This window comes from Pinus tabuliformis, chromosome 6 (assembly GCF_031772625.1).
Source record: "Pinus tabuliformis cultivar Carrire ecotype Pingquan chromosome 6, CPIR1, whole genome shotgun sequence".
Classification (NCBI taxonomy): Eukaryota; Viridiplantae; Streptophyta; class Pinopsida; order Pinales; family Pinaceae; genus Pinus; species Pinus tabuliformis.
The window spans coordinates 1,345,807,393-1,345,834,046 of NC_142292.1; the positions used below are offsets into that span (position 1 = coordinate 1,345,807,393).

General features: G+C 35.7%; 1 pseudogene; it reads right to left on the reverse strand.

The window, feature by feature from the left end:
- Positions 1–20,945: 20,945 nt before the first annotated feature.
- LOC149263599 (heparanase-like protein 3) lies at positions 20,946–25,027 on the reverse strand (annotated as a pseudogene).
- Positions 25,028–26,654: the final 1,627 nt, after the last annotated feature.

Below are 26,654 nucleotides of genomic sequence, written 5' to 3' on the forward strand. Positions count from 1 at the left end.
GCAAGCTTACCGAGGACCTGAGCAACAAAGCTTTGCGGGTAATGGAAAACTGTATATTCAAAACAGTCACCATCAATCATATCATAATGGTTATGCCCATCAACCTTATCAAAGTTATCAGCATCAAGTACATTATGATGGTATGCAAAGACCCACTGCTTAGGCGATCTCGTCTTATCCTGGGTACGATTCTCCAAACCTAAATCAACAGTTGCCTTTTGTCGCAACGTTGGAATTACTTATCTAAATCGACTAACAAATGATCCAATTGCTTATGCCCCTTGGTGGCCGGCAATTCTTCATAAAATTCTGTCAAATATTCCTAAATTCAATGGAAATCCGGGTGAAGATCCGTTGAATCATGTGATGACCTTTCATCTGTGATGTTCGTCCAACACTCTCAATGATGATTCGACTAGGCTTCACCTCTTTCAGTGAACGTTAACTGGTCTGGCATCAAAATGGTACATCGAATTGCCTAGAGCTTCATTCGATAACTTCAGCACCCTTGCCACAACCTTTTTAACCCATTTTCAGTTACCCATAAGGTACGAAACAGGAAAAAAGCTTCTTAACAATTTTAAGCAGATGACAACCACTCACATATCTGATCATATTCATGAGTGGCGACGTTATTGTAGAATGGTAAAAACATATGTTCTTGATCAGCTGCTAGCTAAATGGTTTATTAAGTCATTATTACCTTCTATTACAGAAGATGTGGCTAAAGTGGGGGTTTTCACTGAAGAGCAAGTCATTGCTCGTGCGCAATATCTAGACTTGATTTATACTCAGTCTGGCACACTCTATGACAAAATACCTAATGCTCCTAGACCAGAGCTTTCCGTTCCTACTCCTAAATAAAGCAAAGACTCTCATGCCGGTGATGGCGTGATATGCACAACCAGCTCGAAAACCGCGAAGGATGCATCTAAGAAAGCCCATACAGTTTCTGGTCAAAATGCAAATGAGAACTTCTTGCCTCGGAGGTTAATGCCGTGTCGACTGACAAAGGAAAAGAACCGAAGCAACCAGGTGGCAAGAAAAAGGGGAAAAGAAAAAAGAAGAAACAGGATGATTCGTCACCTGAAAAATCTTCTGCAAACCCTTCTGGGCAAAATAAACCTAATCAGCCATGTCTCATATGCGATGAGGACCATTGCATGAGAGATTGTCCATATAAAGCTAAACTTAAGAAAATCTTTAACAGTTCAAGAACTTCAACGGTATTGACTGACCCGTTTCTGAGCTCAGAAATAAACCTGGTTGCTAGTGATCGTGTTTCCAAATCCCAAGTGCTTATGTTATCCATTTCAAAACACCAAAATTATTCTTTGATATCAACAAGGAATAAAGATTATGGATATCCATAGTCGTCGAATGGCAAGGCTACAAATCAACCCGATAGTTAGACAACAACTTAGCCAGAAGTTGTTCCACCAATCATTCCTGAATTAACAATAAAACCGCCTAAGGGAGTAGTACATAAATCGACGTTTAATCCTTGTGCTCGAGTAGCACAGAATTATAATATAGTGGAGGATCTGGCCCAATCGCCATCTGTTATGTCGACACTTGAAGTACTGCAGAATTGCCCCTCCCAAAAGAAGGCTTTGTTATCAGCGATAGGTGGGATTGATCTAGCAAATTCTGATCTAGTGGCCTTTAATCATAAAGAATATGAACCTCAGTTACTGGCCCAAATCCCTTTCCTCATACACGTAAAAGCCCTCAACAAAACTGTTCATCAAACAATCATTGATGAGGGGGCATCTACCTGTATTATGTCAATGAGTTGCTGGAAAACTTTAGGCTCTCCACCCTTGTCATGATCATCAACAACACTAAAAACATTCGATGGAAGAACATACATGCCGTATGGGATATTAAGTAACTTGCAAGTTGAACTGGGGGGCAAGACAATAGAAATTGACATCGAAGTTATTGATGGAAACCTCGATTACAATATCCTACTAGGAAGGTCCTGGATTTATGCTATGGTTGCTGTTGTGTCAACTTACTTTAGAAAGATTGCATTTCCCTTTCAAGGAGGAATTACAATCGTTGATCAACAGAACTTTCTCCCAAACAGTTCTCAAGTTACCAGAAGCATTCCATTGATCCATGGATTCTCTCAATCACTTCAAAATATCGGAGTAGGTCTCCTAAAAGACCCTTCCTTAATGGGGACTTTTTCCCTTCTGCCTCTGAGTAATTTGGAAGAAGTGGCCACAGTGGAAACCTGTCACATGATATCTTCTACATCAACAAAGATGAAGAAGAACTCTGAACATTTTGATAATGTGGGTCATCACAAGGTATTGCCTCCAAGCCCTACCATACCTACATCATCTGATGATCAATTCACTGATGTTATACATTATGTACTGGGGGCATTAGAACCAGATCTTTCCTTCATGACCCCTTATGAGTTGTGATCAAAGGTTTCCAGAGGATAGTTCGTTGACTGGTGTCAACCTTGTTAAAAAATTAAACCAAGGATCTGAGCAAAATTCCTTGTCTTGTGTCAAGCTCATTAAAAAATGAAACAAGGTTGAGCAAAGTCCCAAGTCAAGTCTTTCACTTGATCTTGTAAAGGAACCTTCATTCCATCCACCTAATTACAGCGAGTAGTCTGGTGAATGTAATGAAGTTTAGGGGGCATGCACCCTTGTCAATTTTTGCGGACAAACCCAGCTGTAGAGGTAAGTTTCCCTGTAAGTTATGTGATCGGTCCGGGCGACCTTTCACCTTTGTCTAGTTGGCGGACAAAGTGCAAGAAGTGTTATGTCTAAGTATTGACAAAAAATCGTCCTGCTTAACCACAGTAAGTTTCCAAGGACTTTTTCATGCTGGGGGCATGTAAACCTTTTTATGCAAGCAAAAATGACCAATTTAGAGTTTTTAGCTTTTTATATATATAGTTTAGTTATTCCTAGCTTACATAAAAAGGAAACACGAGCAATTTTACACAAAGTTCAAGCTCGTTGAAAAATAAACCTAACAATGAGCAAAAGTTCCCCCAGAGTTTAAGTTCATTAAAAAATGAACACCACCTTCAATAAATAATCTTTGTGATAGCATAATTATCAACTTTTGAACCTTGGTTGTGTTCTTACCATCACCTCCACTCTTTTTTAGCCAATCATACGCCTCTATTTGATTGTTTACCCTTTTGAGGAACAACTGCAATGAGTGATTCTATTAGCCACCTTCTTTACATTGTCATGATTGAAAAGTTCCAAACCTTACCTGGAACTAGTTGCTATCCAAAAACATCACTCATTCCTAAAAAAAAAAAAAAAAACAAGTCTCCTTTAAGCTCTTTTCATCTGACTCGTAAAATATGAAAAGATTGTCAAGCAATTGGTCTCTCCACCTCGTTAAAGTGATCGAAAGTTCCATCCCTCCTATAGATTTTAATATTTTTGGACTTGGGGGATTATTACACAAAAAGATCGAGCGCTTGTCTTGTTCGGCTCATTAAAACTGTCAAAAATTCATCCCTTTCGTATTATTTTACACTTTTCCAGACTTAAGGAATTACATTACGAGAAAGGACCTGTTATCACCTAGAACTACAGTCATATGTATATAATTTTTTGTCCAAAGTTCATTGTCAAAAATGGGTGTCAAATGGTTTTTGTCCTCTGTTTCCTACTTAGGGGTCATGTTTCTAAAAGGTTTTGATGTGAATCATTCTCAAATACCGTTGGTCATCCTCCATCATGATTGTATAAGCCATGTCTTATCTCGTACATGTCACTGGTCCTTTCCGTATTTTCGCAGCGCAGTCTTATTGGTTGATTTTGCAGCGCAATGATGTTTTAACCTTTTCGCAGCGCGTCAGTATCCAGCCATTTCGCAGCGCATTTTGCTAATTTATAACTATCTGCGCTACGAAATCGCGGATTCGGGGATTTTGCAGCGCAGATTCTTAAAGTGTCATGTCTGGGGATGAGTCATTGTGTCCGTCCGGTTATTGTCAGTTGGCGTTCTTTCCAAGCAATTATGAGCCACCACTCCACCAATAGGTTCATAGCCACGCACATAAAAATCATTCAAACGGTTTTGTCATGTATGGTTGTGTTATGATTTTTGTTAATGATGCATAAACTGACCCGCTTGTGTGATAAGATATTTGAATTGCAAATGAGCCCGAGTTCAAATGAGCTCGAGTTTCTTTTTCAAGCGAGCCTGCGTTTTAAAAAAAAAATGAATTTTCCATTTGAGTTGAAGCTGGTGGTGATTCTCTGTGCAAAAATTTCGAAAGCGGAATGGAGAGGAAGGAGCATCTATCTGGAAGATGTCAGAGAACAGAGCCTGAAGGATTGGATCTTGCATTGAGAGACGAAGGGGTCAGGAAAGCTTTCAAGGATGCTCGCTGTTGGAATTTCTGTGAGAAGCTGCAGGGTGGCCATGCTGAGGTAACAAAAGAATTTGCCTTGAATTTTACAGGTTTAAATTCTAAAGTATCTATGTTAGAATTTCAAGTATCTCCAGAGGCAATTGCTAATGTAACTAAAATTCCAAGAGGAGGGCAAGAGTGGTTTAAAAAATTTAAATTTGATTTGAACCCCTGCAAGGAATTTCTTAAAGAGGCATATGTGAATGAGGATTTAACAAAGGCTGTGCCTAGGAGTTATGTTAAGGAGCACTATGCTCTGCTTCTTACATGTATTCAAAAGTATTTAACCTGTGAGGGTAGATATAACAAGGTTTACTCCTATCACTTTAAGTTGTTGTTGCATTTTACTGGTAAAGCCTCTATAGATATTCCATTTTACCTGTTTCGTAGTCTCAGCAAGATGTGTGATAAAGTTCAATTAAGGAAGGATGACTGTGAGACATCATTATTTCACCATGGTCTAGTCAAACTGTTAGTGCTGGATGGTCTTCAGAAAATTGGCAGGGATTGGAATTCTTTCATCTATATGGCTGGTTTCCAGAGTAAGACAGGCCTCACCCCACAGCCGGTTAGAGAAAGAGAAGAATCAGTGGAGGAACCTACAATAGCTGAGCTTAGAAAGGAGGCTAAGGATAAAAAGAAAACCAGGTCTCAGTTGAAAAAACAAGTAAAGCCCTTGGTTATTAAAGAGACATCTCAGCCATCATTAAAAGAAAGGGTTAAGCACAAGAAAGATCCACCTGGATCAAGTGGGTCTGAAAAGGTATCAAGAGTAAAGACCAGGAGTCAATTAAGCAAAGAGAAGGGAAAATCAGTAGCTGTTGAGGAAAGTCCAATATCAAAGGCCAGCTTAAGTGATTTTCTTGAGGCCATTGAGTTTGAGCAGGTAGAACCGGTGCATATTGAACCTATGCATATTGCTTTAACGCAATCATCACCTGAGAGCACTAAGAAATCAAAAGCTTCGAAGAAACTAAGGTTTGATGAACCTAGTGAGGAGTTTATGTTCAAACCACGAAGGCCGGTTACAAGGAAACAAGTTAGAGAAGCTGAGAAAGTGCATAAAGGAGAGATAGCTGTAAAGATGCCCAGAACAGAGGTAATTGAAGTATTGACCAAAACAGTGGAGGCAGTCAAGCATAAAGACAAGAATAGAAAGGTTATTATTACCCAAGGAGGAAATGTTATAGCCATAAAGAACCAAGCAGGAGCAGCAAAAGATGAAGTTGCCCAGGTGAAGAATGTTACTAAGGACCTTGCAGTTAGATATGCCAACTATCGAAGAGCTGTGTTAAAAGGTAGAAAAAACCTAGTGGGTCAGGTAGATTTAGTGGCTGATGTGTATACATGGACGGTTCCAGCCCTCAAGCAAGCTAAACTCATCAGAAAAGCGAACATGAGCCTGAGAGCTGAAAACAAAGCCTTAAAGAAGGAGGTTGCAAATTTGAAGATACAGCTAGGTCAACTAGCTCACTGATTTGAAGAAAAAGGTGCCATTCTTAGTTTTGGTCAATTTTGTTTAAGCTCCATTATTTTGAAGTCATTTAAGTCTCTGACACCTGTAGAAGAAGTCTAAAGAGTCATAAGTTCAAGAAAAAGATGCCTTAATGTAAATATACTCTGTTTTAGCAAAAACAGCAGTTTCGTAGCGCGCTACGAAACTGCTGTAGGTGCTGTTTTATGATAAAAACAAACAGTTTAATGATGAGATCAACAAATTTTTGAAGGAAACGCCCAAGGAACATAAGGGAGACCACTTGAGGCTATCCTAGCTATTCAGAGAATGACAAGTGTGCCTTTTTGAAAAGGTGAAATATTTTGTCTTTAGTGAAAGCTTTGATAAATGTACTTTATTACCGGTTGTTAGGGTTCTGATAAGAAATGCATACGGAGATTTTGGTTTATACACCTGTTCAATCAACAAGGCTTCCAGCACATTGGGGAATATGGTGATGCTCGTAGTTTTTGAGGAATTAAAGGGCTGGGAACATGTTACTTAATTTGTGAAGAATGATGGGAGACAAGGACCGGGAAAACAGGGGACTTATCTTGATGATTAATGAACCATCAACGCATCCAGTATCCAAAGCCAGCTTGTTCATTGCATTCTCCTCTAAGCTATCTCGGCCAAAACAGAAAGAAGACAGGTGTCAAGAATCAAGAAGGAATCATGCTACGAGGAGGACAGAATTTGAGTTTTGATTAAATTAGGACTCTTTGTAATTACAGTTCAGCACTTAATGTATTTAATGAATTAGTTAAACAGTAGATAGGAGTAGTTAATAGCAGTCTTCGAGCTCCCCTCATGCTGGAGGAGGAAGCTCAAGGTGGTTAAGAATGTATCCCTATATATAGATCAGACTTGGATGTAATGGGGGTTGGATGTTTTTGGAAAAGACTGTTTTGGTTTATGTATAGCAGATTTCAGTAATGCAAATGACTGTTGTTTCTTCTCAGGATTCACAATAGATCTTATTTTTCAAATGTATGATGGTTTATTCTCTTTAATGTTATTTTACAGTTTGGTTAATGCATAATCACTCAGAACTCATGAATCATGCTCTGACTTCCTGTATGCCTTGGCAAACTATGGTTTCAAAGTTATGTTTGAACATTTAGATGTAAAGTGCCCTGATTTCTATGAAAAGATAGTGTTTTTGTTTGCTGAGATATGAGAGACTCCATAAGCCCAATGGGAATCAATTCAATGTTGTCCAGCCAGCTTATTTTTCATGTGTCTTATAAGAGTTAGCCATCTTTTCTTGTCATTAGTCAATATTCATAATCTGTGAGAGAGCCCTCTCAGATTAAGGAGGCTAAGCCTTAGTCCAAAGCCTGGTTTGAAATAGTTACACAGAGTCTTGCTGATTGGCAGCCTTCAGTACCTGATTTTGTGATAACAGGACCATTGGAGTTTCCTTTACATCTCTTTTTAGACTCTAAAATTGAAAAGGACCGAGTTATCTTTGTCATTAAACTCGTTAAAACAATAGTGAAAAAACTTGTCCATGCAGACAAGAGCGAGTTTCACTATCCCTAGGCTCGTTAAAACACAACGACAGGTTTGCCCAAAGGGAAAATTATAGAACAAGCATATGTTATCCTCCTCAAGCTTGGCAAAAATAAAGAGGTACTGGTCAGCGATGACTGGGGAAAAAGGGAAGAAAACTTGAATAGCTTCATTGGTAGTAGGTTGCTCTTGAACATGACACTTTCACTCCGTCACCGTGATTGAGTCGGGTTGGGTTATTCCGTTCACCAGTCATATCACCATTGGTCCGCCGTACCATCCACCTTGGGGTTAAAGCTACCAATCCATTTCAGTGTCGTCGATATGTTCAAGAGAAATCGCTCAAAGAATTCACCAACCTAGCTAACTCCTCATCCGCTGAAATACCTTCACTCTCCATTTTTCATGACTGCCACCCTGAACCTTATATCATCAGATCGTTTTCACCTCCACGAAATCATTTTCTCAGTTCCATGTCGTAGATGTGGGATTCATTAAGGCCCTCCTACGACAGGTCACTTTTTATCGACATCAGCTCATTGTCCAAGAAGTTGACTTAGGAACAACCCTTTCAGTACTTTGAAGCTTGCATGCCTCAATGGCAAGTTTCTCACTTCCGGTGACAGGTTTACATCAATGGCCTTCGACCGAAAGATTTTGCGTGGTGTTCAATGTCAACTCATGTATTCACACCATGTGAATTGTACTGCAATACCTTGAGGGTCATTACCATTATTGGCGATTCCTCTCACGCCTGTTAACAACTTACATCATTGGCTGGTAATCAGGTGATGTCTTTCCATGTTTGACATCAAAGCATCTTCTCACATGGATCGACTTGTACTTTGGGTGAAGATTGAACGAGTTTGAAGACCCTGGATCTAGTTTCATCCATCCGGGCTGTGATATATTCAAGAAAATAAGGACTTCATATGTACATCACAATTGCACAGATAATCATCCAAACTAAAGGATGATGGCTCTACCAGAATCATCAGTCTGCCACATAGACAATTGTCTGTCTTATGTACATGAATATGAATTTATAAAGTTGAGCATGGGAATTCCCTCCTTAGCTAGATCAAGAAAATATTGTGAAGATAATTTATTGTATTGTATCTTATTACAGGTCACCTTCTAGTTCGAAAAACCTCGAATCCTCAATATAAAGCATTTCACCCGACAACAGAAGATTTACGACCTCATGCTTTAGGGGGTAACTATTACAAACCTATTTTTCCACTGCAACCCCAATCACATATGTCCATAAACCAAGGGCTTCTAAACCCCTAAAAGCGTTGTTTCATACCCTAGAGGAGCAAGGTCAACTGATTACATCATTTCCCAGAAGTTCTCCCTGAAAAATTGCTCATAATTGGTCAAAACTGGACCATCTCACCTGGTCCATGCTGAGGGTGAGATGCATCTCACCTATTACACACGGGGGGTGTGATGCATACTGAAAAATCCTTCTATAGGGTGCGATGAGCGAGAGTAGACAAATGGCAAAGGTAGTTTGCTAAGTGGATGATCTTGGAATCTTCCAGAAACTTCCCCAAGACACTTGCCTCTCTAAATTCGCCCAGGGATGAGAAGATATCATGAAATCTCCAAGTGGAACCAAGAACTATCAGTGAAATGACACTATTCAAAATCCCAGAAGCTGACTCACTCCTCTGCAAACATCAATATATGGATCCCTCATCCTAGAGATCCAGGAGGCAGGAATTTTGTAATTTGCAAGGAAGTGTTGTTGGTTTCTCTTTGAAGACATTGTTGGGTGATCTTGCTTGTATGAGGTGAAGAGGGCTTTCATGTTGGGAGGATGATGCTGGATCAGACAGCCTGGTTGTAATTCTCTCTTCTACTACTTCTATCAATAAAGCTATTTGAGTTTTCCTCCATATGTTTGTATATCTCTTAATCTTGTTTGTGTATGCATTTATATGGTTAATGTACATTTGATCCTACATTATTTATGGTTATAGATCTCTATGCTTTGATGGTGTTTTGCTTCCTTGACTCTGCAGGTGTTCTTTGAAGCGGGACAAGCGAAAAAGGAGTGGCAAAAGCTTTATCAAAGGAGAGAGGAAACAAGCAAGGAGACTAGCTAAAGACTGAGGTTGGTGCTCTCTGCTTCTCTCTCATCTATTTCTCATAAAGGAAAACACAATTAACTTTAATCTATTTGTTTCTAAGATAGCTATCCGTCTTAGTGGGACTAGCAGCTCTGAATGGACACTAGTTTTCCCGATAACACCACTCCTACACAGACTTAGAAGAGAGAACTTAGGCAACAAAAATTAAAAGGGAAAGAGGAGGATAACGTGATAATGGCAAGCAAATTCATGATATCCTTGGTCGTGAACCTCATGGAAGGGTTCTGAATTACAGAGATGATGTGCTCGTAGACTAAGGTCAGTTGGCAATTTTGTGCGTTAATCGCGGTGATTGATGTAGGGAAACAATTTAATCGTCTAACACTTAATCTCATGGCTCATAGTGAGGACAACGAAGACCACAGGGAAGTTTATCTCAAAGGGAATGCCTTATAGTGTAATAATATATTTCATTTATCAAGTACAGATAAAAAGTAGACACCTCTAATTTAAAGTTTAAATTTGAAAATTTTCGTACTTCTTAATGTTTACCTTACACTGATGTCAAATGATTCTATCCTAACATTGATTTGCTTAAATAATTATATGGGAAGTGTATTTATTAAACAATTATATGAAATACATATTTGTTTGAAATACTTTTAATAATTAAAATATGAATACATATTTAAATAAATTTAAATTGTGAATTTATTATATTAAATTGAATTGAATTAACCAAACTAAAAATAAGATATATAAAGTTTATTATTTTTTAAAATAAATTAAAATAAAAAATTATATTATATTGTTTATGAATTTAGATATTAAAAATATGGTATAGTTAATACAATTTAATTTAATATTTGGAATCATTTTTATTCCTGTTAAATTTAAAATAATATTAAAAATTTCAATATATACATAGCTATTGAGAACTTCACCGACCATCTAATATATATATATATATATATATATATATATATATATATATATATATGAGAACTTCACCGACCATCTAATATATATATATATATATATATATATATATATATTGGTATTTAGAGCTACAGTGGTCTCACTGGAACGATAACAAAAGAACAAAATAATATAAGAATAAATTAACATGCTAATATTTTTTTGGTAGTAAAACTGAGAGTTAATATTTCACTACTTTCTCCAGTAGAAAATGTATTTTAAGCGGTAAATAAGGAAAAAATATATTTGTTGTTCAAACATGAAAAAAATTATATTATTAAAAAAACACCTCTTTAAAACTGTAAATAATGCATGCCCGAAGACTCAGCCGTGTACCCTCTGTGTCTGTAATAAAATTTAGGAAAGTTATTGAAGTGTGCGTTGCAAATGGAAAAAAATAAAATCAAAAGCTTCCACTTTCACATAACTTCAATTATGAAAATTATTTATGTGTGACTTGGAAATGAAAAAGAATAAGATCAAAAGCTTCCACTTCTACATTATTTATGTGTTCCTTGAAAATGAAAAAAATTAAAATCGAAATCTTCCACTTCTACATAACTTCAGTTATAAAAAGTTTGTATTACTCTAAATCGACTTCGATCTCCAAAATCAGAGAGCAAAATCAAAAACACATTAGTTAAATCGATTTATGTCTCCAAACAAAAATAGCGTGCAAAATCAGTTACTTGTAATTATAGAAACAGAATATATATCACTGGAAAGGGACTTGGGTCTCCAAAACTAGAGAGAAAAATAAATGGACTTCTATCTCAAAAATAGAGTGCAAAGCAGTAAATTTAATGGACTAGATAGAAAAAGTGCAACGCATCCATTATGGTAGACTACACAATTTATTCATTCATTCTTTGGCTACGCCTCAACGTGTTTTATATTCACTCTGTAGCTGTCGTTGTAGATGTAGACCTAGACGAAGCATGGCTCCACAATAATTTCCTTTCAGTGCTCCCTACAAATTCTTTATTTGTTTGTTATTGCTTTCCATGTTACCTAATTTGATACAATGCAGGCCGCTTACATATTCCAAGATTTTAAGGCCGTCTGAGCTGCATAAACGTCCTGAGCATGTTGTTGGAATTTAATTCCAACTGCAATATAAACAACTGGACAGAAATCCGATTTGCTATAGATATTCCAGACTGTTGGATGCCTCAAAGTCGTGTTTGATATTTTGCATATTACTGCGCATTATTTTCAGAATTAAATTCCCCTGCAACAACCGACTTCATTTCTTCAAAAGACATCACAACTTGCTGCATTCAATATGCAGATAAGATTTAGAAGATATTTTTATTATTTTATTGTTTAAAGTCAAATATGTTTTTAACATATAAATGTAATGAACAACAGTTCTTTTTCATGTTAGAAGAATGTTAGAGAGTTTGAGAAATAGAAAAAGACAAAGAAGAAGGCAGAGCAGAGAAAACAACAAGAAAACAGAGTAGTTGTGTTTTAGAGTAGCGATGCATTCTACAGGCTGTTTCAGCAACTGTCTGTGTGTTTCAGCAACAGACTGTGTGGCTGAAACTGGTGTTTCAGCAACTGTCTGCTAGATGTTGAAACACGAATCTGTGTTAAAAAACAGAGTTTGTAAAAACAGAGTATGGAGTTTTTAGTTATTCCAGAACTATAGTTCTAAAGAAGTTTGTAATTTTTATTGTCATTTTTATGGTTAATAAAAAAAGAGATTTTATCCATATCTTCCTTGTCCAGATTTCTCTCATTTCTTTGTGTTGAGTTGAGGAACTTTGCTTCCTTTGTTTTGTTCGAAATTATCAGAAATTTCCAACATGGTATCAGAGCTAGTCTAGGCACTCAGTGAGTCAAAAACAGAGTTTGTTTCTCATTGTAGGAGCTGTAAGAAGATTATTGAGTAGATTTTCTCCAGCAGATAAAGTTTTTTACTTGTTTTTAATTATACAGTCAGTATTTCTTCTTTACTTATACATGTTAAGATGGCAAATGCTGGAATTGGTTTGACAAATCCGCAGCTGCCACAATTTAATGGGAAAAATCACAGTTATTGGTCCATAACAATGAAAGCATTGTTTGCTTCTCAAGGAATATGGGAGCTGGTTGAAACTGGCTATGCTGAACCTGGAGATGCAAGAAGGATGCTAAAGCCCTTTTTTCCCTCTTCCAATCTGTGCATCAAAGTGTTTTTCCACGGATTGCAGCAGCAACAAAATCCAAGGAGGCATGGGATATTCTCAAAACTTCCTATCAAGGCATGGAGAAGGTGAAGACTGCAAAGTTGTAGATGTTGAGGAGAGACTTTGAAACACTCAACATGAAGGAATCTGATACAATAGATTCATTCTTCACTCAGGTTATTGGGTTGATAACCCAGATAAGATCTCATGGTGAGATTCTTGAAGAAAGAAGGATTGTAGAGAAGATCTTGAGAATTTTACCCTCAAGGATTGAATCTATTGTGGTAGCAATAGAAGAAACAAATGGTCTCTCACAGTTCACAGTAGATGAACTGAGTGCTTCTCTTATGTCTCATGAATACAGACTGAGTAGAGGAACAGATTCCTCTTTTGAGCAAGCATTCAAGACTGAGATGTCTTTTGGCCAAAGAAAAGGTCGAGGCAGAAAAAATAACAGAGATCGTGGAAGAAGCCAAAACAAAGGCAAAAACAATCCTATAAGCACAAGTGGAAGGAGCTACAATCAGAACCAAGATGAAGGTTTAAGCAAACAACAAGCTCATGGACAAAGGTATGACAAATCCCAAGTCCAATGTCATTATTGTAAGAAATATGGGCACTACGCCAATGAATGTAGGAAAAAACAAAATGACATGAATAGTGGGCTGAATGCTAATTTTGCAAATGAAGAAGATAAGAATCCAAATACTGTGATGTTAACATGTAATATTGCACAAGACAAACAAGAAGATTTTTGGTTCTTAGACTCAGGTTGTAGTAATCACATGACTGGAAATCTTGTAATGTTTGCCAATCTGGATGAAAATGTGAAATCTGAGGTAACAACAGGAATTGATAGTAAGATATCTGTAAAGGGTAAGGGCAGAGTCAGTATCCAAGCAAGAAATGGAGAACAGATGATTGTGCCAAAGGTATATTATGTATCTGGTCTGAAATGTAATCTTTTGAGCATTGGACAACTCATTGAAAAAGGTTACAATGTGTTCTTCAAAGATGATATGTGTACAATCAGAGACATACCTCCAAGTAAGAAGATCATTGCACAGGTGCAAATGACCAGCAATAGAATGTTTCCTCTCAAACTCAGGGCAGATTTGAAGGAAGGAAGAACTATTGCAGCTGTAACACAAGAAGTCTTTCAGGAACAAGTGAAAGATGAGAGTTGGTTGTGGCACTTGAGATTTGGAAATCTCAAATTCGGAGGCTTGAATCTGTTGCACAGAAAGAGAATGGTAAAGGGATTGCCATTGATCGAGAAACCGGACAGCCTTTGTGAAGGCTGCATCTTGGGCAAGCAACACAAAGAAAGCTTTCCAGCAGGAAAGAGTATAAGGGCAAAAGCACCCTTGGAAATTGTTCACTCTGATGTGTGTGGACCGATGTAAATACCATCATTTGTCAGAAATAAATATGTTTTACCTTTCATTGATGATTACACCAGAAATACATGGGTGTATATGCTGAAACAGAAGAGTGAAGTGTTTGATAAGTTTCGCCACTTCAAAACTCTTGCTGAGAAGTAGTGTGGGCATTATATCAAAGTGCTCAGAACAAATAGTGGAGGAGAGTACATCTCCAAAGACTTTCTGCGTTTTTGTAGAGAGAATAGCATACAAAAGCAGTTCACCGCGAGGTATACACCTTAGCAAAACGGTGTTGCCGAACGGAAGAATAGGACCATTTCTGACATGGTCAGAAGTATGCTGAAGGAAAAAAACTTTGCGCATGAGTATTGGGCAGAAGCTGTTATTTGTGCAGTTTACATCTTGAGTAGATGCCCAACTAAAGTTGTCATGAACAAAATACCAGAAGAAGCATGGAGTGGTCAAAAGCAAACTGTCACTCACATGAAAGTATTCGGTTGTGTAGCATATGCACATGTACCGGATCAGCTAAGGAAGAAGCTTGATAGTAAGGGGGAGAAGGTGTCTTTATTGGCTATTGTGATGAGTCAAAAGCATGCAAACTCTATAATCCATCCACCAAGAAATTAATAGTAAGCAGAGATGTGTAGTTCATTGAAGATGAAGCTTGGGATGGAAGCTTAGAGAAGACAGTGAATGCGAAGACAATTGTGTCTCACGAAGAAGAATAGGAAGGGACAGCAACAAATAATCCTTCCTTGGTGGCTCCTCCTCCACCACAGCAAGTACAACAAACCACACCAAGGAAGTGCTTCTCCAAGCACACCACCCTTGATCAGAAATACCCTCAAGTTCGGATGGAACTCCAAACACACCAAGAAGATCAAGATTCAGAAATATGAATGAGATTTATGAACAAGGAGAGGTAAGTAACAATACCGGTCTGAATTCATTATTCGCTTTGTATTGTCATGTTGATGATCTAGTTCATTTTGAAGATGCTGTAAATGAAAATAAATGGATTGAAGCAATGAATGAAGAAACTGGTGCAATTGAGAAGAGTAAAACATGGGAGTTAGTGAACCTCCTTGGAGCCAAAGATGCTATTGGAGTTAAGTGGGTCTATAAGACCAAAAGCAATGCTGAAGTCAAGATTGACAGGCACAAAGCAATACTTGTTGTGAAAGGCTACAAGCAGCAACAAGGAAAATACTATGATGAAACCTTTGCACCAGTAGCAAGGATGGAAACAATCAGAACAGTGTTGTCTATTGTAGCATAACACAAATGGGACATTTATCAGATGAATGTTAAATCTACATTCCTGAATGGAATGTTAAAAGAGGAGGTTTATGTTGAACAACCTCCAGGCTATGAATTTGAAGGCCAAGAGCATAAAGTCTGCAAACTGAAGAAGGCTCTTTATGGGATGAAGCAAGCTCTAAGAGCATGGTACAATAGAATAAATGCTTATCTAATTGAGAATGGGTTTGATAAGTGTGATGGTGAACTCACACTCTACATAAAGGAGAATGACGGTAAGATTCTTATTGTTGTTTTATATGTAGATGATTTGATTTTTACTAGCAACGATGCTTCTCTCATTGTTAATTTTAAAGCAGTCATGAAAAGTGAATTTGAAATGACTGACTTGGGCTTCTTAAGATATTTTCTTGGAATTGAAGTAGACCAAAGTGAAAATGGTGTTTTCATTTCTCAAGTTAAATATGTAGAAGCAGTGTTGAAAAGATTTAACATGCAGAACAACAAAGCAACTGTGACTCCAACTATAATGGGGTTAAAATTGACCAAAGAAGACATCAGCAAGGATTTTGATCCAAAATTGTACAAGAGCATAGTTGGCAGCCTTATGTACTTGACTGCAACTAGGCCGGACATTATGCATGCTGTGAGTTTAATCTCCAGATTTATGGAAATACCGAAAGAGACTCATTGGCAGGAAGCCAAGAGGATTCTAAGGTATGTGAATGAAACGAAGGGGTTTGGTATTTTATACTCCTCTTCTGAAAGTTTCATGTTGACAGGTTACACTGACAGTGATTGGGCTGGAAGTGTTGATGATAAGAAAAGCACATCAGGATATGTGTTTCATATGGGATCGGGAGCCATCTCATGGGCTTCCAAGAAGCAACCAGTTGTGTCTTTGTCAACAGCAAAGGCAGAGTATGTGGCAGCAACAGCAGAAGCATGCCAAGCAGTGTGGCTGAGAAAAGTTCTCAAAGATTTTTGTCATGAACAAGAAAAGGGCACAACCATTTACTATGACAATAGCTCGGCAATAGCATTGTCTAAAAATTCTGTTTTTCATAAAAGGACAAAGCACATAGACACCAAATTTCCCTTCATACGTGAATTGGCTAACAATGGTGAGATTGTTTTGCGTCACTGCAGAACAAAGGATCAGTTAGCTGACATCTTGACAAAACCATTGGGAAAGAAAAGTTTTGATCATTTCAGGAAATACCTGGGTATGCAGAAAAAATCCCGCAGTTGAAATTAAGGGGGAGTGTTGGAATTTAATTCCAACTGCAACATAAACATCTGGACAGAAATCCGATTTGCTATAGATATTCCAGACTGTTGGATGCCTCAAAGTCGTGTCTGATATTTTGCACATTACTACGCATTAAATTTTCAGAATTAAATTCCCCTGCAACAGCCGACTTCATTTCTTCAAAAGGCATCACCGCTTGCTGCATTCAATACGCAGATAAGCTTTAGAATATATTTTTATTATTTTATTGTTTAAAGTCAAATATGTTTTTAACATATAAATGTAATGAACAACATTTCTTTTTCATGTTAGAAGAATGTTAGAGAGTTTGAGAAATAGAAAAAGGCAGAGAAAACAACAAGAAAACAGAGTCGTTGTATTTTGGAGCAGCAATGCATTCTACAGGCTGTTTCAACAACTGTCTGTGTGTTTCAGTAACAGATTGTGTGGCTGAAACTGGTGTTTCAGCAACTCTCTGAAATTTCCAACACATGTTGCGTTGAGAGTAGATCTCGTGAATAGAGATTCATCGCTTTCTCCATTCTTTCCAGGGAATATTACATCCACTGAATGGCTTAAGATCCATAGTTCCAAAAAGTGCTGGTCAATTTGCTCATAAAACTAAACAAATGGAAGCTCCAATAAATAGAGGACCTGGAGAGTGGAGAATTTATGATGACGGTAGGAATTGGTGAGCCATCTTTAGCCTATGCTGGAATTGTAGACACAGGCAGTGACTTGATATGGACACAGTGCTTGCCCTGCGATTCTTGCTATAATCAATCCTACCCAATCTATGATCCTTCAGTCTCCTCCACTTACAAGGCAATCACATGCGAAAGCTTTGACTGCCAGCCAAACGTGGACTTTTTTGGTGCTCATGAACAATGCCATTACTTGTATGAGTATGCTGGTCGCTCCTGCAGGGATCCTTTCATACGAGACATTTACCTTTTCTACTTCTCAGTCAGTTGTTCAACACATCGTATTTGGGTGCGGCCGAGACAATGAGGGGGACTCGGGACTAGGAGGTGGAATAATCGGGTTGGGACGAGGTTCATTATCTTTAATTTCACAGCTTGGTAATTCATAAGGTGCTAATAAGTTTTCTTACTGTCTCATGCCTTTTACCGATTCTCCTTCCAAAGTCAGCCCTTTGTTTATAGGTCACACTGCTACCGTGAATGCCACAACTGCCACTGTGAGTTCAACTCCTTTTGTTGAAAACAACGCGCAATCAAGTTTCTATTACCTTTCGTTGGTAGGAATTAGCTTTGGAGGTGCATTATTATTGGATATACCTGCTGCTGCTTTTGATATTCAAGAAGATGGATATACCTGCTGTTGCTTTTGATATACAGTTTGTGATGCCTTGTAAGCAAAGCACGTGGATATCATGTGTTTTCTCCTTTACATTCTACACTTGAATATTTTTTGGATGATCAAACTCTGTTCCTGCTACTGTTTGATCCAAAAAACTTGTCATACAAATTTGAGTCTGCTGCTAGAGTTTGTTTCTGTAGGAAAGACCTAAAAGACTTAGTGGATTCAGTCAGATACTTTTGTAATTTTTATTATTATCACTAAATACATGAATCTGAAAATAAGATTTTGGACGATAACGGGTTTTGAGATTGAATGTTGGATTTATTATTTATAATGTAACCGCTGAGTGCTTTCCTGGAGCAAAATCATGGAGTCAACCATAACCAGTCATGAACTAAAGCCCTAAACTCTAAATTAATATAAAGGGTCAAGTCTCGTACCCTGAAAAGTTGTCATCTGTCCAATAAAGAAATAGTTTGATTTTTTGCCAATGTGTCATCGAATTGACAGGGGTCATAATTAGAAGTTGAAACATCCTTTATTGAAGTTATCTGAGAAATAAATATACGAGGAAATAGATGCACATGAATCACGATTGAATGGAAGTTTAGTTCTTACTTTGTGATTCGACAATTGAAGATTAAAGTAGACTTTGTGGCACTGACCATATGGCTCCTCGAGTAATCCATTTACACAAGTTTCAAAACTCGGGAAGTTTCCATGAAGTGTATATATGCGCATACCAATGCAGTTGGTGGAGAGGGCACCAACAAGATTACCCATATCTCCGAAGGCTATTTAATTATTGTTCTTCTTCATTGTCATAAGGAAATTCTAATTCTTTCCACCTCCATAAACACCCAATTCCTGCCACCTAAAACAAACAAATAGAGGAGTTACAAATGAAGTCACATAAACCCACCCAATGGAGTAAATCCCAATTGACATCAATTTTGTAAGAAGAAATAGAGAGTTAACGAATGAACATGGCACTTTTTAATAATAATAAAAATGAACTAGAGATGAATCATCAGTTCTTCAATGACCACCTCAGAGCACACCGGGAAGAGTACCCCTGCTCTAATTCGCCCAAACTCCATTCTTAGAAAACCTGCTGGTAGAACCTATCAATTTTTCATCAATTATGTCCTAAATTCAGTCACGAATTTTGTCTGGAATATAGTTAATTTTTTCAAATTTTTATGAATTTTGTCCAAAATTCTGTAACGAATTTGGTGTTGAATTCAGTAAGGATTTTTCAATCTTCACCTAACTTTCAATTATAAACTCATTTTAAACCATCAAATAATGAAATCACTCATATTATATTTTAATGCAGGAGTAAAAAAGAATTAAATAATAATAATTTTTTTATTATAATAAAAATAAATTCATTTACTTTATTCTATTTTTAATTAATTTTACAATTTATTTTGTCAAATTAAATTGTATATAAATTTTACAATTTATTTTGTCAAATTAAATTACATAATTTATATATTCTAATGACTTTTTAAACTAACTAATTAATTATTTATTTTACTTTCAATTTTCTTTTATTTTGCTGATTTAGATTTGATAATATTTTATATAACTAAACAAATGCCTTTAAAATTTAAACCAAATCACATAAAACGAAATTAATTCTTCAAACCCATATACATGATAATAAAACCTTGGTTAAACATCACATGAGATAGCCTTTTAAAAGAATTGATAAAGTTGTTATGGACTTGAAGGTTTTATACCCTTCTAAAATTAGAAAATGTATGATATAAAATGGAAGAATTTAGTATTAAAATATGGAGAAAACTTTTTGGTATACATTAAGGGTAGGCTTTTCCATTTTGAAATGTTTATTATATAATGATATATCATAGTAAGAATGGGTGGTTGGTGGTGTAATTGAAAAATGATCTATGGAAATAGTTAATGTGAGCAATAATTAGTAAATGGGGTGTAAAAATATAGAAATATAAAATTTGTAATGATGAAGCCTATGAATAACGAGATGTTCTAGGAAAAATTTAATGATTATTTAAATTATGTGGAAAGTGGGAAAAAAAATTGGAGTCATTTTGAGCTACAACATGTCTTATCTCAAATTGTTGAGGGTGGATGTTAGGATATAAGACATTGTGAGTAGTGAGCATTCTATCACCTCGTTGCTCATGAGCTCTATCTAAAGATCATGGAGGGTTTGCCAATGGAATTGACATGTTGCTATATGATTAAGAGTATTGTATCGCATGTAATCCCTATTCAGCAACAACACATCTTTCTTATTTCTCAATGGATGTTTCTATCTTTGAGGGTTTACCATATAAACCTTGATATCTTGATCTTTGAGCTATGTGGGTTATTTCACTTTGGTGTTTGTTCATGCGATTGCTAACCTATGTTTTTCAATGGTCAATTCAAAGTTTCTTCAAGAATACTGCAATATTAGGTTGCGAGGTCCGAAGAGGCATGTAGCCACAAAGCAAGAAGAAGTAGGAATCCTTATTGTTGGTAGACAACTCTAGAGAGGGTGTAGTTTCAGATTATGCAAACCAAAGGCTGAAAAAGAAAGGAGCATGGAAGATTAGAATATAAGTTGAATAATTGCAATTAAATTGCACCAAAGTAACTATCTGTGTGCAAATTAAAAGTATAGAAATAAGTGTAACACTTATTGCACACGCTTTAATACAACCTAATCTAAAATATATAAGGATTGTAAGATGTGTGAAAAAAATTCTAGACCCTCCCACAAGCACATCGCCATCACAACACAACATCAATAGTTGGGCATATTATAAATGCATACAAAAGGTGGGAGTAGAGTAAAAGAAACTAGAGAACAGAGGGTGCCCCCCCTCATCATCATCACCTTTTGATACAAGGGACACAGGTCATTTCCATTTTCTCTTTTATATATTAAATGTCATTCAGTCTCCCTTTTGGAAAATTGTTTTATGAATCTTGGATCCTAGGATCTGAATTATATGCCTGCTCAATCTAGAATCCCATTTTTACATAATTAGCCATCTAGTACTTTGAGGACCCCATCAATTTGTTGTTTTATCTGCATTTAGTCCCAATTTCTCTTTCCGTATATTAGGTATTCTGTAGGTTTTTAACCCTGTACAAGAAATAACAAAATGTTATATTTCCACATATTAATTGGGATAAAGAAATAATGAAATGAGTACTACATGGTAGTTACATTAATCTTTGAAAAATGAGCATATGTGTTCAGGTAGGGTGGTCCTATAATATTAATGGAAAGCACACCTCTCCCATCAACAAATGCCAAAGCATTGCACTAAATCATAAATCAGAACGACAAGCATGAAGACTTCCCTTTGTTTGTATATAAACCATAATATTTTACTCCCTCAATAATAGAGACATTTCTTTCAATTTCCAAAATGAATTATTTGGATTTTCTTAACATTAACAAAAACAACCCCACAATCTGAGGAGGTCTAGCAGATCATGGACTGGTCACCTATAATAATCAAGATTAAGTGTAAATTTGTTGTATTAAGTTAGCACCAATCAAGATTTGTCTATAATAAACTTTAGAATCATATATAGATGACATTCCAAGCTAATTTAAATACGTACAAAAAGCAGAGAAAGAATTCAGTAATACACAACAAGTTCCCATATGATACTTGTCATTTTCCCATTGAAGAGGAAAAGAAACAGAAAGCTAAGTGCATCATGTAAACAAATTGAATTGAAAAAAAAAAATACTAAGGGACAAGATGAGAAATGAGAGAGATAAAAAAAGAGGATTAAGATTGAAGTTTTGAACATTACGTGTCTGTATAAAATTTAAAAGTACCATTGAGTAATTTATTTGCTAAACAATTGGTTTACTAAATAAAACATAGACCAGAATTCTCTAAAATATATAGATGTGAATATTTCCAAGGTAGAACAAGAAAAATGCAATAAGTCTCACCATAAACTATTCACAAAATAATTTGAAACACTATACTTTCCACCGTTATAAGCTCCACTTTCTTCTCCAACCCAGACACTTTCCAAAGGGAAACATTTATGAAAAATAGCTAACATTTGTCTGAACTTTGTAGATTCTCGACTCAAGTACCCTAGATTAAGTATGTTATGTGTCAAATGCTTATCCACACCCAGGTAACAATGAAACATAATTACTTCCTATCAAAACTTGTGAATGCAAACAGAAAGAATATGATGGATTTTATCTTTATCTTATCTACCTACTCTAAGATCGTATATATGTTGTGTAACATCATTTAGAACATTTGGCTCTGTTTGTGGAAGAAGTCATTGAAACCAAGTCTGATCAAAGAATCCATCTAGTGCTACTACTAATGGTTTCTCACGAGAATGCTTGTTTATGTCATTCAAAATCTTACTAAGCTCAATTACATCAACAACACATTGTGGAGCACTGACTTTTATGCTAATACCACCTCCACTCAACTCATATCTTGACCCCAAAATGAAAGTATTGGTTTTCATATACAAATGAGCAAGATTGATCAACCCCACATGTTGAACTAATGATAGAAGGTCTAGTTAAATAACATTACCAAAATCCTTTGCATATATCTTATAACCATGGTAGACTATGTACTGAATAATGTTGCGAGCATTGCTTGAATTCCAAGGACCTCCCCAAAGGCCATCCTCAAACATCTGATATCGACCATACAATGCATTTAAACCAAATGCCACCATAGACATGTATCACAATGATACAAGTATTTATTGTTTGATGATAGGGAAACCACTTTGGATTACCAATATACTTAATGGTTAGTTTAATTTATATATTGTGAGAAGTAATTCTTTCAGTTACCTTTTTTTTTTGAAAAACTTGTTGAGTTTATCTCATATCTTCATCTTAAGACAACCTTTTGAGAAATTAAACACCTTATAAACATCCCTAACAAAAGGATAGGATGGTTATCACAGAGGCCCAATGTCATATATCAGTTTGTCTTGGAAAGTTCCACCCAACTTGATTTTTAGTGGAAATAATGCTACATGTCACCATAATCCAGTGTTATATCACACTTATTTTTAGATAATGTTAGACATCTTGCACTCTATCTTACTGAAGCCAAAAAGTTTTGAAAAAAATAAAAGAACTTTGTATCAATGCCATTTCTATACATTTCATAATGTCTCAAGTTGGTGCAAAAATGCATCAAATTTCAGGATGAAAATTTATCAACATATATTTCATTGAATCTATAAGGACAAATGAATTGGGTTGTATCCTACTTGTAAGTGGGGGTTCTTCTTCACTTCTTCCACGAAAAAAATAATTTAGTAATTTTATTTATAAAAACATAACAGTGGGAAAATTGTCTTTAAAGGTTGTAAATGGGGATGCTTATCCTTACGATGGCTAGGTTTAAATCCTAGTGAACATGCTCCACCTGATAAATACAAAGGAGAGAGGATGGTGTGTTTTTTGCAGGTGTTGTACCTCCTTATCCCCATTGTACTCTAAAGAAAGGGTACTTGACTAGCTAAATAGCTTAAGAGGCAAAGGTGTTCACACCAACAAACACAATCTCAATTCCCTATCTATACATGTCCCAGAGTGATGAAAAAATCCATCAAATTTCAGGATGTGCAATTCCTTAACATGTATTTACTTGAAACTAAGAGGAAAATGGATTCACAGTTACAAATACAATCCCGATGCTATTTCTATACATGTCCGAGATAGATGAGTAAATGCACCAATTTTCATGATGCACAATTTTACATGTATTTGATTAAAACTAAGATATAAAAGGGGTTCATAGCACTAAATTCAATCTCAATGCCATTTATATATGTCACAGGCATTAGAGAAATGTATCAAGTCCGAGGATGCATAACTTATAGACATGAAATTGAATAACACTACTAGAAAAAAAGGTTCACACAATAAATGTAATCTCAAAAAGGTTCACAAATGTGTAATCTTTTAATGTCTAAGAATGCTAACATCTGCATACCTCTTATGCCATTTGCAAAAATTGATGTTTTGAGATCTTGCAACAACAAACAACTAGAGCATGGAAATGACAATAATATACACATTAACTAAAAAATAGGGTTTAATCATAACTTTAATCGATCTATATATGTGATTCTTTCCATTGAAAAATAGATAGTTTGACAAGGTGGGCACAAGGAAGTATTATGAAACTGTTTATTTTTCAAGGATTCAATAGAAATGGTAATGCTTACCAAATTTAGAAGGGACACATCTACCCAACTACATATGTCATAATCACACTTTTTAGGAGGCCACCAATCTAAAGTAGCACATATGGAGTGATTGCATGTGGGTATGTGTGTCTATGTCACGAGAGAGGTATACCTCAAACACTAACAAAATTGGAACCTATGAATCATTATTTTTTTGCATGGTTAACTCTTGACTTTTGAATTCATTCATTGTCCAAAACAAATCATTTTGCAGTGTGAGAAATAAACAATTATATGAGACAACATGCTACTTTCTAAAATGACCCAATGAGCTAGAGCAGAGAATCATGTTTCTAGTCAATTTAATGTCAATCCTACTCTACAACTTAAAATAATAATATAATAAAGAACCTAGAGCCTTATGTGGGTTTATTACTACATGTTGCAAGTTAAAGCACCATCTAGGAACAACACAACTTAATACATGTCTGTCATTACAAATAACTTATATTCGGGATCTCTTTGAAGTTTCAAGAATCTTTGACCATTGAATTCAATTTAGGTCTAGGGAAAGCTTTTTTTGTTGATATTGTTTATTTTACTCATTCTATCATATGTACTAACCAGACTTGTTTAACTTAAAAGATCCAAGTGGGGATGAAATGGATAAAACGTAAGGAGAACTTGCCTTGTGTTATTTAAGTAATTTGAATAGACTGGAGTGAAAGAGCGGTAGATCACATTGTCCATCTACCTTTCTGACAGTGAGCACTCAATTTTCCATTGTCTCCTTCACCTCCTTCACCTTGGTATTTTCTGGCAAACATAAATGCCGAATAAATTTCCCATGAGAACACTCAATATGATGCCACTTGTCAATCTTATGCTCTTCTTCATTCTTGCACTTGACATTGATATGTAGAACTCGACCATATTCCATCTCAATCTTGACCTCCTCTTTCTTCAGATCTATGTAGAAAGAAAGGCAAATCCCAAGAACTAAAAACTAATCCCACCCTTACAAACAAAAGTAACATGAATTCTCTAAAGGACATGATTGAAAAACTAGAAGATCGACTTTGAATATGTGAGCATCGAAAGTTTCCTTCCTGACAATTTGAGTATTGGTTATGTTTGTTGCATCATCCCTTCCAGTGTGCCCAATATCCCTAACAAATGGAGAAGCATGTCACAAGTTTGGATTAGTCGGCACTCACACCACATAAGGCTTTAACACCACAACACCATTGGTGCAACAAACACAATCAGAAACCATAACCATACATGAACCTTAGAGTGACCTTACTTAATCAACTCCTGTAGTGCCTTCAATGATCACATTCATGGTGTCTCGTTTTCCTCTCAATTGATATAAAATTTGAATCGAGTGAGTAGGTGAAAAGCTAGAAGGGGGAATTCAATGCAGAATGGATCTAGAACTACCATAACTCCTCGATAATCACAATGAAATCAATGCACCAAATCCCTCGATCATGAAGTAGTTCACTTACATCTGCTAAAAAATATACGTAGAAAACTAAAATCAGTATTAAAAATACCGAATAATTTCACAGATACAGACAAACTAATACCTCCAACCCGTCCCTATATATCACGTAGTAACATAATTAAAAATAAGAGGTTTTGAGATTTTTATATTTTCTATTACTTCGAAAGAAAACGTTATTTAAAAAAATTCATCTAAGATGTAAAAAGTTAATAAAAGAAAATTAAAAACCGTACTTAATGAAAATACTATCACAGTGTGTTCAATTTCCTTTTGAAAATTAATACAGATATTGTTCGACAATGATAGCCATTCATTTCTACTCGGAATGGAAAAATTGGCCTCGCTAAAATTCATCAATTCATTTCCCTTAACACTTAAAATAGAAAAGAAGCGTTGAAAAATGTTAGGAATAAAAAGCAGTGAAAAGGCACACTTGTTTTGGTGCAATTTAATTATGATTCCTCAATTCAATTATCAAGAGAAGTCTAAATATTAGAGAAAATAGTTAGTTTGAATAATATATGTGAGTAGATTTTTTAAAGGTGAATTATAACGTTGCTTAGGTGTAATTTAGTTATCATTCCACACAACTTCATTATCAAGAGAAGCGTATATATTAGAGAAAATACTATATATATATATATATTAAATTACATAATTGTGTTGATGTTGGAATTGGAATGGGATAATTTTGAATTTTTATTAAATGAATGAACAAGATTTCATATTAAAGAAATATATTTAATAATGTATACTATCTAATTAATGACATCAAAAAATTTTCAATTATTTTTCAGTTTCAAATCAAGAAATAATCAATTGAATTTAATTTTTTTTTTTTGGCTCTATACTAACCAAATTGGAATTGAAAGTGCTCCACTTTTTTCCACCACTTCCATTATGTCGATTATATTAAAATATATCACGGTGGTTTAGGTTTAGGTGTATGTTTATGTTTTAGGTTTAGTAGGTTAGTTTGTGTTTTACATTTTAAGTTTATTACTTTATTTTAAAAATATTTTTATTTATTATTTTAGTTTTTAGTAGTTTATCATTT